This window comes from Tursiops truncatus, chromosome 13, assembly GCF_011762595.2.
Source record: "Tursiops truncatus isolate mTurTru1 chromosome 13, mTurTru1.mat.Y, whole genome shotgun sequence".
NCBI classification, from domain to species: domain Eukaryota; kingdom Metazoa; phylum Chordata; class Mammalia; order Artiodactyla; family Delphinidae; genus Tursiops; species Tursiops truncatus.
This window is the reverse complement of record NC_047046.1, coordinates 71,009,354-71,026,843: the sequence shown is the minus strand read 5'-3', so window position 1 is coordinate 71,026,843 and position 17,490 is coordinate 71,009,354. Positions and strand designations below refer to the sequence as shown.

Below are 17,490 nucleotides of genomic sequence, written 5' to 3'. Positions count from 1 at the left end.
GCCACCTCACTGACTTCACTGCATCGTATTTATCTGTTGATATCTCCTGAGGGTAAATATCATGTCTTATTCATTTGGACTCTCAAGGGCCTAACACAGCACCTAAGCGTCAATAAATGTTTACTGAACTAGACTGATTCAATTATTTTCTAACAGAGGCTATAAAAGTCAGGAAGTATGAAAATCTTTTATATGGTCCAATAAAGAGCAGATTTTTCAAGCACATTAGAAGAAATTATTTCTTACCAGGAGTACTAACATATTAATTTTTAGTCACAAATCTTTACACTTCTATCAAATTACTTCAGAATACCTTTAGGTTCCCAAATAAGAGTTAGATATAAAGTACCACACACAAGGGCTAGAAAGTTCTGGCTGCCGAGGTCATAGGGTTTGATCTAGCTAGTGTTCCTATTCTCTCAGCAGTCTGCCATTGGATTTATTATGTGAGATAGTGAAATGATGGGGAAATGATGGTGAAGGAAATTTCTCCTTTGCTGTTTCTCACATTCCAAGGAAAAACAAAACTGTTCAGAATTTAAAACCATCACAGAACAAGATGGCTTTTTCTTGGTTCAGAATAGTATGATGAATTATATTTAATATGAACTATGAATTCCATTTATAAATCCGTTGAACACCTATTGTGCGCAAGGCACAGGGCCAATAAGGCACTAGCCACGGGGCTGGTTAAGTTTCAGGAAGGCAAGTTCCCTTGTATGTGTCATTATTCGATGGTGTTATACAATGATCACCATAAATCCAGTTGTTTCTAATTCAAGAATCCTTAAAAAGGAAAGAGAGCTAAATAAAAACCCTGTAGTCACCAAAAAATTTAGTAAATATGAACTAAATATGTAGTTAGTTTTGAGAGTTTAGTTTCATTCCTTAATGGAATAAGTCGTATTATATTCACAGTAACCTAACACTCATTTCCCCCAAACTGGAGAAAAAGTTGGTAGAAAATCAACCTGAGTTGGAAATCTTCAAAGCATTCATCCCAAACTCTATGAAATATCCGTGCCTGGTGAGTGCACACACGCGTGCACACACACACACACACCAAGGAGCACGTGTACTTACAAACTACATACACTGTACTTTCCTGTGCGTGTGAGAGTACTGTGAAAGTGAGGCAAATATGAAGAAAGAAAAACAGAATTAGGACATAAATACATTAGAGGAATGTGAACCATTTTTACAGAGATGAGGATGAATGATTAATTTAATATAATGAATAGCCTGTGGAAGGGAGGAAAAGATGGAGAAAGAGAGGAAAAGAGGGAGGGGGCGGAGAGGCAGGCCAACAGGACTTCATGGACTGCTCTGTGTTTGCTTGTGTCTGTGATAACAGCAACTAATGCAATAATGTACATCCAGAAATTAACCCTATTACTTGCCCTACATACCTGTGCCTCCTTCATTACTTTAAATCTTTTAATTTTACATTTGTGGTTCCAAAAAACTTTTCTTAAGCTCATTCCTTAAGGAATCTCTTTACCAAAGCTTCATGTTAAATTCTAAAATTTTCATTCTAGAACTTTTAAGTTCCAAATGACAAACAACAGAGAGGGAAGTATTGGCAAAACAAAGTCACTGACTGCTCATTGTAGACCTTAAAAGTCAGTCTCACTAACCACCATGTGATGAGATTGCGGCAGCACAGGAGGAGAAGTTCAATCCAGGCTGATGGACTCAGGGCAACTGTCACCCGCCAAGAGGTTAAGGATCTTCTTGCATAAATAAAGTACGCTTCCTTTCAATTCAAACCCACACTGGTATCTTACCAGTGTAATCCAGAAAAACGACAGATATTTACAAACACGCTTCATCTAGGGCAAATGAAGCATGTTTGTAAACATGCTTACTTGTAAGTAAGATTTTTAAATGAATGATTTTTAAATGAATGTTTAATATTTCTCCTTAACTAATTCATTTCACTGAATTCTACACTTAACGTTGAGACTATAGAGACCCAAAGGGAAGATCATAGCAACAACGCCAGCATAGTTACTGGATTTTCCCAAACCCCCTCATAAAAAGAGACAGAGCAACTAGGCAGCATAACCAAAACCCACTGAGAACATTTTCAACAAAATTAAGTGATGAAGTATACCCACAAATCCCAAAATTCAAGTGGATGGGAAAACCCACCAACAGCTACAAAATCCACCTGGTATCAGGCATCCCTGTAGTAAGGAGGAAGGAGAAGCAGGAATGTACCTGACAGCTCTGACAGGAAAACTCTAGAAGAGCCAACAGATACTTAACCAAAAATTAAACCTGAAAACAGCAGCTGAACCCGGGAGGAGCTTACCTACCTCAACAGCAAGTGAACACAAGGGCCTGCAGTTGTGAGATCTGAGCGGCTGGCACATCAGATTCCCAGGGCCCTTACCACACTGATGTATCCACACTCCCTTCTAGGAAAAGATCCCGCAGTAAGGAGAAACTACTAAGAATGCAGTCAAAATTGACAGGTAATTTTAAAAACAAAAATAAATAAATAAAAAAGGAAGGATAGGAACAGTGCCAGAAGCTATCAGAAAGCAAGTCACCATATTATTGAACCACATGAAACAACAGAAGGAGTTCTGTGAAGTTAGAAAAGCTCTCTGAATTAATCATTAAAAAAATCCAGGAAAAATCATTTCACAAAGTGAGCAACAAAAAGTATTGAGGTCAAAATTATTGCAAGTAAAAAGAGAATAAGAACGGGGATTCCCTAGAGGTCCAGTGGTTACGACTCTGCACTTCTACTGCACGGGGTATGGGATCGATCCCTGGTTGGGGAGCTAAGATCCTGCATGCCGGATCTTAAATAAAAATCAGGCCTCTATTAAAAAAAGAGACACAGAATACGAACCAGAAAAAAAACAGACATGTTGAAGCAGCAGATCGAAATGAATGTACTATTTCAAAACAAGCTAAAGAACATTTTGAAAATGATACTCAACATGAAAGAACAATACAAATGAGAATTAGAAAAATCAGAAATGAAATGACTGAACTCAAGAAAGAATTAAAGGGGAGGAGCTTCAAGATGGCAGAAGAGTAAGACGCGGAGATCACCTTCCTCCCCACAAATACATCAGAAATACATCTACATGTGGAACAGCTCCTATAGAACACCTACTGAACGCTGGCAGAAGACCTCAGACCTCCCAAAAGGCAAGAAACTCCCCACGTGCCTGGGTAGGGCAAAAGAAAAAAGAAAAAACAGAGACAAAAGAATAGGGACAGGACCTGCACCTCGGGGAAGGAGCTGTGAAGGAGGAAAGGTTTCCACACACTAGGAAGCCCCTTCACTGGCGGAGACTGCAGGTGGTGGGGGGGGGAGCTTTGGAGCCGTGGAGGAGAGCGCAGCAACAGGGGTGCGGAGGGCAAAGCAGTGAGATTCCCGCACAGAGGATCGGTGCCGACCAGCACTCACCAGCCCGAGAGGCTTGTCTGCTCACCCACCGGGGTGGGCGGGGCTGGGAGCTGAGGCTCGGGCTTCGGTCGGATCGCAGGGAGAGGACTGGGGATGGCTGCGTGAACACAGCCTGAAGGGGTTAGTGCGCCACAGCTAGCCGGGAGAGAGTCTGGGAAAAGGTCTGGACCTGCCTAAGAGGCAAGAGACCATTGTTTCGGGGTGCGCGAGGAGAGGGGATTCACAGCACAGCTTAAAGGAGCTCCAGAGACGGGCACGAACCGCGGCTATCAGCGCGGACCCCAGAGATGGGCATGAGACGCTAAGGCTGCTGCTGCTGCCACCAAGAAGCCTGTGTGCGAGCACAGGTCACTCTCCACACCTCCCCTCCCAGGAACCTGTGCAGCCCGCCACTGCCAGGGTCCTGTGACCCAGGGACAACGCACAGCGCGCCTCAAGCTGGTGAAACGTCACTGTGGCCTCTGCCGCCGCAGGCTTGCCCCGCATCCGTACCCCTCCCACCCCCGGCCTGAGTAAGCCAGAGCCCCCCGCATCAGCTGCTTCCTTAACCCCGTCCTGTCTGAGCAAAGAACAGACGCCTTCAGGCGACCTACACGCAGAGGCGGGGCCAAATCCAAAGCTGAACTCCGGGAGTTGTGTGAACAAAGAAGAAAAAGGGAAATATCTCCCAGCAGCCTCAGGAGCAGCAGATTAAATCTCCACAATCAACATGATATACCCTGCATCTGCGGAATACCTGAATAGACAACGAATCATCCCAAATTAAGGAGGTGGACTTTGGGAGCAACGACATATATATATATTTTTTCCCTTTTTCTCTTTTTGTGAGTGTGTATGTGTATGCTTCTCTGTGTGATATTGTCTGTATAGCTTTGCTTTTACCATTTGTCCTAGGGTTCTGTCTGTCTGTTTCTTTTTGTTTTTTTTATTACTTAAAAAAATTTGTTTCTTAATAATTATTTTTTATTTTAATTATTTTATTTTACTATATTTTATTTTATCTTCTTCTTTCCTTCTTTCTTTTCTTCTCCCTTTTATTCTGAGCCGTGTGGAGGATGGGCTCTTGGTGCTGCAGCCAGGTGTCAGGGCTGTGCCTCTGAGGTGGGAGAGCCAAGTCCAGAACACTGGTCCACAAGACACCTCCCAGCTCCACGTAATATCAAACGATGAAAATCTCCCAGAGATCTCCATCTCAATGCCAAGACCCAGCTCCACTAAACGGCCAGCAAACTACAGTGTTGTACACCCTATGCTAAACAACTAGCAAGACAGGAACACAACCCCATCCATTAGCAGAAAGGCTGCCTAAAAGCATAATAAGGCCACAGACACCCTCAAAACACACCACCAGATGTGGACCTGCCCACCAGAAAGACAAGATCCACCCACATCCACCAGAACACAGGCACTAGACCCCTCCACCAGGAAGCCTACACAACCCACTGAACCAACCTTAACCACTGGGGACAGACACCAAAAACAACGGGAACTACGAACCTGCAGCCTGCGAAAACGAGATACCAAACACAGTAAGTTAAACAAAATGAGAAGACAGAGAAACACACAGCAGATGAAGAAGCAAGGTAAAAACCCACCAGACCTAACAAATGAAGAGGAAATAGGCAGTCTACCCAAAAAATAATTCAGAATAATGATGGTAAAGATGATCCAAAATCTTGGAAATAGAAAGGAGAAAATACAAGAAACGTTCAACAAGGACCTAGAAGAACTAAAGAACAAACAAACAGTGATGAACAACACAATAAATGAAATTAAAAATTCTCTAGAAGGGATCAATAGCAGAATAACTGAGGCAGAAGAACAGATAAGTGACCTGGAAGATAAAATACTGGAAATAACTACCGCAGAGCAGAATAAAGAAAAAAGAATGAAAACAACTGAGGACAGCCTCAGAGACCTCTGGGACAACATTAAACACAACAACTTCAAATTATAGGGGTCCCAGAAGAAGAGGAAAAGAAAGGTACTGAGGAAATATTTTAAGAGATTATAGTTGAAAACTTCCCTAATATGGCAAAGGAAATAGTTAATCAAGTCCAGGAAGCACAGAGAGTCCCATACAGGGTAAATCCAAGGAGAAACATGCCAAGACACATATTAATCAAACTATCAAAAATTAAATACAAAGAACAAATATTAAAAGCAGCAAGGGAAAACCAACAAATAACACATAAGGAATCCTCATACGGTTAACAGCTGATCTTTCAGCAGAAACTCTGCAAGCCAGAAGGGAGTGGCAAGACATATTTAAAGTGATGAAGGAGAAAAACCTACAGCCAAAATTACTCTACCCAGCAAGGATCTCATTCAGGTTTGATGGAGAAATTAAGACCTTTACAGACAAGCAAAAGCTAAGAGAATTCAGCACCACCAAACCACTTCTACAACAAATGCTAAAGGAACTTCTCTAGGCAGGAAACACAAGAGAAGGAAAAGACCTACAAGAGTAAACCCAAAACAATTAAGAAAATGGTAATAGGAACATACATATCAATAATTACCTTAAATGTAAATGGATTGAATGCTACAACCAAAAGACACAGATTGGCTGAATGGATACAAAAATAAGACCCATATATATGCTGTCTACAAGAGACCCATTTCAAACCTAGGGACACATACAGACTGAAAGTGAGGGGATGGAAAAGATATTCCACGCAAATGGAAATCAAAGAAACCTGGAGTAGCAATTCTCGTATCAGACAAAATAGATTTTAAAACAAAGACTATTAAAAGAGACAAAGAAGGACAGTACATAATGATCAAGGGATCGATCCAAGAAGAAGATATAAAAATTGTAAGTATTTATGCACCCACCATAGGAGCACCTCAATACATAAGGCAAATGCTAACAGCCATAAAAGGGGAAATCGACAGTAACACAATCATAGTAGGGGACTTTAACACCCCAGTTTCACCAATGGACAGATCATTAAAATGAAAATAAATAAGGAAACACAAGCTTTAAATGATACATTAAACAAGATGGACTTAATGGATATTTATAGGACATTCCATCCAAAAACAAAAGAATACACATTTTTCTCAAGCGCTCATGGAACATCCTCCAGGATATATCATATCTTGGGTCACAAATCAAGCCTTGGTAAATTTAAGAAAATTGAAATCATATCAAGTATCTTTCCCAACCACAACGCTATGAGACTAGGTATTAATTACAGGAAAAACTCTGTAAGAAATACAAACATATGGAGGCTAAACAATATACTACTGAATAAGCAAGAGATCACTGAAGAAATCAAAGAGGAAATCAAAAAATACCTAGAAACAAATGACAATGAAAACACAACAACCCAAAACCTATGGGATGCAGCAAAAGCAGTTCTAAGAGGGAACTTTATAGCAATACAATCCTAACTTAAGAAACAAGAAACATCTCAAATAAACAACCTAATCTTACACCTAAAGCAATTAGAGAAAGAAGAACAAAATACCCCAAAGTTAGCAGAAGGAAAGAAATCATAAAGATCATATCAGAAATAAATGAAAAAGAAATGAAGGAAACGATAGCAAAGATCAATAAAACTAAAAGCTGGTTCTTTGAGAAGATAAACAAAATTGATAAACCATTAGCCAGACTCATCAAGAAAAAAAAGGGAGAAGACTCAAATCAATAGAATTAGAAATGAAAAAGGAGAAGTAACTACTGACACTGCAGAAATACAAAGGATCATGAGAGATTACTACAAGCAACTATATGCCAATAAAATGGACAACTTGGAAGAAATGAACAAATTCTTAGAAAGGCACAACCTTCTGAGACTGAACCAGGAGGAAACAGAAAATATGAAGACCAATCACAAGCACTGATATTGACAGTGTGATTAAAAATCTTCCAACAAACAAAAGCTCAGGACCAGATGCTTCACAGGCGAATTCTATCAAACATTTAGAGAAGAGCAAACACCTATCCTTCTCAAACTCTTCCAAAATATAGCAGAGGGAGGAACACTCTCAAACTCATTCTACAAGGCCACCATCACTCTGATACCAAAACCAGACAAAGATGTCACAAAGAAAGAAAACTACTGGCCAATATCACTGATGAACATAGATGCAAAAATCCTCAACAAAGTACTAGCAAACAGAATCCAACAGCATATTAAAAGGATCATACACTATGATCAAGTGGGGTTTATCCCAGGAATGCCAGGCTTCTTCAATATACGCAAATCAATCAACGTGATACAGCATATTAACAAACTGAAGGAGAAAAATCATATGATCATCTCAATAGATGCAGAGAAAGCCTTCGATAAAATTCAACACCCATTTATGATAAAAACTCTCCAGAAAGGAGGCATAGAGGGAACTTTCCTCAACATAATAAAGGCCACATATGACAAACCCACAGCTAACATCATCCTCAATGGTGAAAAACTGAAACCATTTCCACTAAGATCAGGAACAAGACAAGGTTGCCCACTCTCACCACTCTTATTCAACATAGTTTTGGAAGTTTCAGCCACAGCAATCAGAGAAGTAAAGAAATAAAAGGAATGCAAATTGGAAAAGAAGAAGTAAAGCTGCCACTGTTTGCAGATGACATGATACTATACATACAGAATCCTAAAGATGCTACCAGAAAACTACTAGAGCTAAGCAATGAATTTGGTAAAGCATCAGGAACAAAATGAATGCACAGAAATCTCTTGCATTCCTACACACTAATGATGAAAAATCTGAAAGTGAAATTAAGGAAACACTACCATTTACCACTGCAACAAAAAGAAAATATCTAGGAATAAACCTACCTAAGGAGACAAAAGACCTGTATGCAGAAAATTATAAGACACTGATGAAAGAAACTACAGATGATACAAATAGATGGAGAGGTATACCATATTCTTGGATTGGAGGAATCAACATTGTGAAAATGACTCTATTACCCAAAGCAATCTACAGATTCAATGCAATCCCTATCAAACTACCACTGGCATTTTTCACAGAACTACAAGAGAAAATTTCTCAATTTGTATGGAAACACAAAAGACCCCGAACAGCCAAAGCAATCTTGAGAAAGAAAAATGGAGCTGGAGGAATCAGGCTCCTGACTTCAGACTATACTACAAAGCTACAGTAATCAAGACAGTATGGTACTGGCACAGAAACAGAAGCATAGATCAATGAAACAGGATAGAAAGCCCAGAGATAAACCCACCCACATATGGTCACCTTATCTTTGATAAAGGAGGTAAGAATATACAGTGGAGAAAAGACAGCCTCTTCAAAAAGTGGTGCTGGGAAAACTGGACAGCTACATATAAAAGAATGAAATTAGAACACTGCCTAACACCATACACAAAAATAAACTCCAAATGGATTAAAGACCTAAATGTAGGGCCAGACACCATCAAACTCTTAGAGGAAAACATAGGCAGAAAACTCTATGACATAAATCACAGCAAGATCCTTTTTGACCCACCTCCTAGAGAAATGGAAATAAAAACAAAAATAAATAAATGGGACCTAATGAAACTTAAAAGCTTTTGCACAGCAAAGTAAACCATAAACAAGACCAAAAGACAACCCTCAGAATGGGAGAAAATATTTGCAAATGAAGCAAGTGACAAAGGATTAATCTCCAAAATTTACAAGCAGCTCAATAACAAAGAAACAAACAACCCAATCCAAAAATGGGCAGAAGACCTACATAGACATTTCTCCAAAGAAGATATACAGATTCCCAACAAGCACATGAAAGAATGCTCAATATCACTAATCATTAGAGAAATGCAAATCAAAACTACAATGAGATATCATCTCACACCGCTCAGAATGGCCATGATCAAAAAATCTACAAACAATAAATGCTGGAGAGGGTGTGGAGAAAAGGGAACCCTCTTGCACTGTTGGTGGGAATGTAAATTGATAGAGCCACTATGGAGAACAGTATGGATGTTCCTTAAAAAACTAAAAATAGAACTACCATATGACCCAGCAATCCCACTACTGGGCATATACACTGAGAAAACCATAATTCAAAAAGAGTCATGTACCAAAATGTTCATTGCAGCTCTGTTTACAATAGCCAGGACATGGAAGCAACCGAAGTGTCCATCAACAGATGAATGGATAAAGAAGATGTGGCACATATATACAATGGAATATTAGCCATAAAACGGAACGAAACTGAGTTATTTGTAGTGAGGTGGATGCACCTAGAGACTGTCATACAGAGTAAAGTAAGTCAGAAAGAGAAAAACAAATACCGTATGCTAACACATATATATGGAATGTAAAAAAAACAAAACAAAACCAAAAACTGGTCATGAAAAACCTAGGGGCAAGATGGGAATAAAGATGCAGACCTACTAGAGAATGGACTTGAGGATACTGGGAGGGGCAAGGGTAAGCTGGGACAAAGTGAGAAAGTGGCATGGACATATATACACTACCAAACGTAAAATAGATAGCTAGGGGGAAGCAGCAACATAGCACAGGGAGATCAGCTCGGTGCTCTGTGACCACCTTGGGAGTGGGGGGTAGGGAGGGTGGGAGGAAGGGAGATGCAAGAGGGAAGAAGTATGGGGACATATGTATATGTATAACTGATTCACTCTGCTATAAAGCAGAAACTAACACACCATTGTAAAGCAATTATACTCCAATAAAGATGTTAAAAAAAAAGAATTAAAAATAAAAAAGAAAACATCACTTTAGCAAAGAAGCTTCAATGGAAAGAAATACAAAAATGAATGAATACAATTCATAATGCCTAAGAGAAGCAGAAGGTGGAAAGAAAGAAAATGTTAACAAGAAGAAATGAAACTTCTTTTCCTTTGTGGGAGGCAAGCTTTTGGTGGGCACACCTAAAAAGAGATTTGGGGTGAAGGGGAAATTGTTTACACAAAGGGGGAACCGAGCAAATAAATACACTGAAAATACTGGGAGAGGTTTCTCACAGGTGAAGAAGAGAGTTACAACAAGCCAGGAGGGGAGGCTACAGCCAACACTGTGGTGTTTGGTTGGAATGGAGGTAATGGTGCTAACCCAAGGTATTTAATATATTTAGGAAGATAGAGAGACACTTAAAGACGTACATGTTTGTGTAAGTGTGTATTCATGTAAACATACCTAATACTACCTAGCTCTATCTACTGAAAGGGCCCGGATGCAACGTCATCCCAGGAGCAATGAGTGCACACAGCATCTGGATTCAGTTTCTAATTATTATCCTCCATCAAAGGGAATCACTGGTCACAAAGGCATTTAATAAACGTTTATTCTCCTCCTACAGAGACATTCACTCCTTTGTTTTCTTAAGGCCTGGCAGCTTAGCTAAGTCTCCTTAATTTTATTAACAATTAGACAACAATTAGTGTAATATAAAATTTTTGTCTTAATAACCATTTAGAAGAATCCAAAACTGAACTCATATATACTTCAAAGTATATAATAAATATACCATTAACATATTCATATTTTCTTTTAAAATATTCATTAAACTTTTGGAGCAGAATGTTAAGCAAGTTTAGTTGATACTTCAAAGGTCAGGCTTATCATAAGAATTTTTCTAAGGCTGAAAACAGTTCACCAGACAAGGCCTGGTACCCTGTACCTAACGTCATTTGGCTTGTCTCTGTCTGTACCTTATAAGTGCCCTTTTCACAGTGAATCATAAAGTCAGTTCAATCAGTACAATTTTTTTTTTAACAGAGTGAATTCTGCAAGCAAAGAACACAGAGTATGTTCTCAGCAGGTTATATTTGACTTGTAAATTCCATTCTCTTGCCTAGTTACACAGAATACAAAGTTACTGACCTTTGCATATATAGTCCATTCATTTTTTTCAGGGTTTTGACTAATTAGACGACAGAGAGAGAAATGGAAGGTAAAAGATAAATCATCCTGGTCAATTTTCAATTTCTTCAACCTCATCATTTTTCAATATAAATAGGGTGATTCTTATTGATACAACAATGCCCAAGATGTAACCCGGCCCAATAAAAAATTACACACAGTAGGCCTAAAAAATGAATTCCATGGCTGCAAGGGCTTTCTAGCTTTACTATTAAAATCCCATTGGCCCAAGGCGTCCACCAAGATCTCCTCACCAAGAACCAGTGTCTGGCAAATACTCTGTAGAAAAACTTGTCAAAAAGATCACCTGATATGCCCAGACATTCTTCTTGACATACTCATTTATGCATTCCTCAAATGCCATGATATGCCAGCTATGATCTCCTAGTCATTTATATCTTACAAGTCCTCAAACTTCTAATCCAATATACTACTTATTCTGAGTTTAATGAGGGATTAAAAGAAAAGAAGAAGATGACTCTACCTTCAAGGGATTATAACCACTTCCTTTTTTTAAAACAGATTACACAGCCTACTCTTCTCTTCTTCCACTGAAAATAATTTGTTATATTCACCTCCCTCTTTTCATCACTACAGATTAAATGGAAACAATTTCTAATAAGGGTAAACTTTCCAACTCTATTCTCAACACCATGTCCTCTTCCATGGCCCCACCAATCACTCCCTCTACCAACAAAAGTGTTCAGTGAGCTCCCAAAGCATAAACTCTGCTCTTAACCCTGCAGCCACTGAAGCTACTAATCTTTTATTTCTCCAAAAGCAAACTTCTTCCACACACTATGCCTCCACTTCACCTCATGCTCATTCTTAGCTCGCTGTATCCTGACTTCTGACCCAACTAATTCTACCCAAACAGCTCTTAATGATGACCAATGACTTTACTAACTCCATACGCTCTTTTTTATTCCCCAAGTCTTGATGTTATTTCATTGCTCTGATCAACTGTCAACCTTTACTTCCTTTACAAAGATTTGTTTTCAATTATATGTGTAAGCTAGGCCACTGGAGGTTACTTGTCCAAGGTCACCAACAGGCAGGAAGTTACAGAGATGCAATTGGAACACAGATACCCCTGTGACTAGAACTTGGGCTCTAAACCACTCCTTTGAACTACTTTTCAAAAATGAAGCAAAGGCCATTCCATGGGGGAACTGTACCCACAACCTTGATATTAATAATGCCATCTTCAGATGCAGGGGTCAGCAAACTATGACCCAGGGGCCAAATCCAGCCCATTGCCTGTTTTCATAAATAAAGTTTTATTGGGAGCCAGTCCATTTACATAGTGTCTATAGCTGCTTTAATGCCATTGTAATGGCAGAGTTGAATCATTGTGACAGAGCAATATGGTCTACAAAGCCTAATTTTTTTTACTATCTAACCCTTTACAGAAAAACATTTGCCAATCTCTGTTCTAACCAAATGTCCTTTAGGTTCATCATTTGCAAATCTGAGGATAACTAACTCATCTATATGTAATGAGAATTAAGGAGAACAGCATATCTGGAATAATCTATTGATAGTAGGCACCCCAAAATGTCAGCTGCAGTCTAGTTCAGGCACTCCATTACAGTGTTCATTTAGGAAATAAAATCCCATCCCTACTCTACCCCAGCATCATATCATTCCTTTCTTGGAGGTTGTTTGCTCCCGCCACATGTACCTCATCTCTCAACACTACACAGAAGAGGCAAATGTCTCCTGTTACAATCAACTTCAAAGCCTATGCCATGAGTTGTTTATTTCTGTTAACAGCTCCACCATTCTCCCTTTACCTAGGCTTGGATCTTGGAAATCAACCTGTTATGTCTCAAATCTTCTCTTGCTCATTTGTGAAGTCCTATTTATTCAACCTAAACAACAGCTTACAAGTTATCCCTCGTCTACATTTCCACTGCCTAATCCTTTCCAGTTCCCACACCTCTCACTATATCATCCCAGGAACATCACAATTCATTTCCCAAGTCAACATTTATAAAGTGGTCTGTATATAAGTGTCAGACATGGCAAAATCATTCTTAAACAAACAAATATCTCCTTTTAAGACTACCCAATATCGTGTCATTACTCATTGAGTTAAGTCCTCGGCTTTGCATTCGAGTTGATTCCACATGACTCCAATCTACACTTGCAAACTAACTTCACACTACATTTCCTGGATACTTGCTATGCTCCATATACTATGTTAAGCACTGGAAATAAAAGGGGGAGAAACTCAACTCCTGTCCTCAAGAAGCTCAACAAACAAACAAAAAAATACCACACACAGGGCATCCCTGGTGGCGCAGTGGTTAAGAATCCTCCTGACAATGCAGGGGACATGGGTTCGAGCCCTGGTCCGGGAAGATCCCACATGCCGCGGAGCAACTAAGCCCGTGTGCCACAACTGCTGAGCCTGCGCTGTAGAGCCTGTGCTCCACAAGAGAAGCCATCACAATGAGAGGCCCACGCACCGCAAGGAAGAGTAGCCCCTGCTCGCCGCAACTAGAGAAAAGCCCGCACGCAGCAGCCAAGACCCAACGCAGCTAAAAATAAATAAACAAAAAAAAATTAAAAAAAAAATACCACACACAAAGTGAAGTGTTTTAGGAAAGGTCTGAACCGAAAGGTATGAGCCCACAGAGAACGCAAGAACTATTTCTGCCACAGTGGGCAGAAGGGATGAGGGTTGAGGCTGACTTCACCATTCACAAAGAGGAGAGACATTAAAGAAGAAAACTGAGGAGGGGAAAAGAAAGACACAAAAAGAGGATGTAGGATCTTTACCATTTCTCAACTTTTTTTCTCCAAAGCAGTGCTTTTAATCCAGAGGCAATTTTGCCCCCCAGCAAGCATTTGTCAATGTCTAAAAACCTTTTTGACTGTCATGCTTAGGGGAGAGGGGGTGCTATTTGCATGCAGTGGGTAAAGGAAAAATACTTCTCTGACATCCTACAATACAAAGGACAGTCCGCCGCAGCAAAAAATTATCCAGCCCAAAAGGTCAATAGTGCTGGGGTTAAGCAACACTAGCCTAGAGCCACAAGAAACAGGAGTAAAGGAGGGGGTGGAAGTTGAGATAATTTCAGGATGTTTGAAAATACAGAGATGGCAAGGAAGGAGAATGAGTTATGCTGGGACCAACTTGCCCACCAAAACCAAACGGAGAGAATGCAAAACTGAACAGAGGGCAAAGTACCTAATAAACACTCCACATCTAGAGTCTCATGAATAGGGAGAGATTTGACTGTCAAGTCAGAACAATCAACTGTGAGAGGAATGAAGAAGAGGTGGGCAAAGAGGCTGAAGCAGAGGCTATCAGCACTTTCTACACATGATCCAATTCAACAAATATTTATTGCACAGCTGCTACGAGATGTCATGGGGAAAACACAGAGATGAGATAAATAAGTCATAATTCCTGTCTGCAAGAAGACTGGATTTCATAGAGCCACAGATGTATAAAACAAACTTACAGTTACCAAGGGGGAAAGGGGGGGGGATAAATTGGGAGATTGGGATTGACATATGTACACTACTATATATAAAATAGATAACTAATAAGAACCTACTGTAGAGCACAGGGAACTCTACTCAATACTCTGTAATGACCTATGTGGGAAAAGAATCTAAAAAAAGAGTGTAGGGCTTCCCTGGTGGTGCAGTGGTTGAGAGTCTGCTTGCCGATGCAGGGGACACGGGTTCGTGCCCCGGTCCGGGAGGAACCCACATGCCGCAGAGCGGCTGGGCCCGTGAGCCTGCGCGTCCGGAGCCTGTGCTCCGCAACAGGAGAGGCCACAACAGTGAGAGGCCCGCGTACCACAAAAAAAATAAAAAAATTAAAAAAGAGTGTATATATGTATAAATGATTCACTTTGCTGTACACCTGAAACTAACACAACATTGTAAATCAACTACACTCCAATAAAAATTAATTTAAAAAAAAAGAAGACTGGATTTCAGTAGGGAGAATTAGGTAAGTATATATGTTATTATAATACAAGGAGAAATATAAGATACATGTCATAAGTGGAGTACACAGGGTTTTGAGTACACACACCTTCCAAAGATTAGATGCAATAATAAAGGATAATTCTACTTCACACCTTCTTGCTCTTCCAGTGAAAGAAAAAAAAAAAAAAATCACAGGACAGTAAGTTATCTTTGCTTGTAAAGCTGTATATGTCTGGCATAATTAACCTAATTAACAATGTAAAATATTTGTTTCCAAATAGTCCAGTTGCTAACACTACTCTAACAAGGGAAACAAGGATACTTTATATAGAGTATTCCCACAGAGGTTTCACTTTCCGTTGAGAGACCCATGAAAAAAAATCAGATCCAATACCCTAGGGTAAGTCCTGTACCACAGAGAGGCTCTTAGTTATGTTTGGTTACTTTTTTTTTAACTTTGCGTGGGCTTCATTTCTCTTGAGGTTAGAAAGCCATCCAGAGGATGGCTCTTTAAATATTCCCCTCAGAAGGAGACTCTAAGTCAACATGAGAAAATAGTTAGAGAAATCCCTAATGGTCCAGCCAACATACATTTTTCATAAAGTGATTATCCTCCTGCAGCCTCAGCTTCCTAAGCCTTTTCCCCTCCTATAATTGTTTTCCTTGTAGGCCAGGCAACAATTACCACTGCTACAAGACTGAGGAGGTTCACGAGCAATATATTTTACAATACATAAGTGTACTGTCCCTGATATCTGGTGCTTTTATCACTAATTGCACTATAAAATGTGCTATTAAAACAGGGACAAACAAGATTGTAAAAATCACATAATGGACCATGACCACTTACAAGAGCCATTCATAAATGTTACTGTACCACTTATTTTTCTTTAATTTTCTAGTTATATAATTATTTTTCCAAATTTTTACTTCTAGGGGATACCAACAAGAAAAAGAATAAATTTGCAAATTACAAAACATACATGCTTGCGCTTGAATGTATTGTTTTATAAGTTTGCTCAATATTAAAATTATATAGAACATCAGACAATGTGCTATGAACACTGAATTCCTAGGGAACATCCACATGACCTCTTCAAAGAAATTATAGGCACGGCAAATGCATTTAAGCCTGATTTCTATTCAAACTTTAGAGCATGGAACAGAAAGCACGAAAAAATATCACAGAAGGATTTCACAATTCTAATCTATGAAAATACAATATAACAAAGCCAATAGAACATTAATATTTTGGGGAAAGACAGAATGATCAAATATTACTGCCAATTACTGGAGGATATGGGTCAGTGGAGCTGCCTATAGTATTTCGTATGTCATTAGCACTCGCTAATTCACGGGCAAATTTTCAAGTTTGTAGATGACCCTTTCAACCTCTTTGTTATTTATTCCACATCTCATCATCTAAAAAATAGGAATCAGAAGAGAGAATGAAAATAAAGGTATTTGGTTACCCATTCATAATTCTAATGAATTCTAAGATGGAAGTAGGAATTTTAGTAGCAATTCAGATAAAATACTGGGATGGTCTCTAGGATTCATTTATCCATTACCAGAGACAAACTAGTTCTAATAATACCACAGAACACAAATACCACAAACAAAATAGTGACTAGTCTCTACAAAACTAAACACAAGTAGCCAATTAACGAAGTGGGGTTGACTGTTCTTCTTTTAGTAGGAAAATCTTCTGTTAACTGAAGAAGTAACAGATGCATTGATTTTAAGTGTCAGTAAGGAAAGTGTGATTGAGCTTCAGTCTTGCAGAAAAATGCCAGCACTTGTGCAACCTCACCATACTTACTCTCACATATTTTCTTAAATCTTTAAATGGCCCCACCTTAATAAAATCAGAACGTACTTTAAAAATAAAAGATAAGCCACAATTAGAAACATCCGAATTATGCCTAAATTGTTACTTTTTCCTCCTGAAGATATTAGCTCGTGCTCAACCTTTCTACAGAAAGACCGTCAGAAAGACAGATTATACATAAAACGTTCGCTCTAATTTCAGAAACTGAAGTCACTTAAGTCTGTTGGAATCATTTTAAAACAGTCTGAATGGTAAGAACAAGTCACTTTTTCAGACTGCCAAATACGTGAAATACTTAAAAACTGTGTTGGAAAACCTAAATAAAAACCAGAAGCTTATTTTTCACCCGTGTCATCTCCCAAAAATGATTCCCTAAGACGTGCCAAAGCTGCATTATTAAATGAAGTTGAATGGACATGAGCCCACA

General features: G+C 39.2%; 1 protein-coding gene across 8 annotated transcripts in view; it reads right to left on the bottom strand.

Annotated features, from left to right (window-relative positions):
• Positions 1-17,490, bottom strand: part of WDR7 (WD repeat domain 7) — a 388,174-nt gene that overhangs the window by 297,502 nt on the left and 73,182 nt on the right. The window lies entirely within an intron of this gene.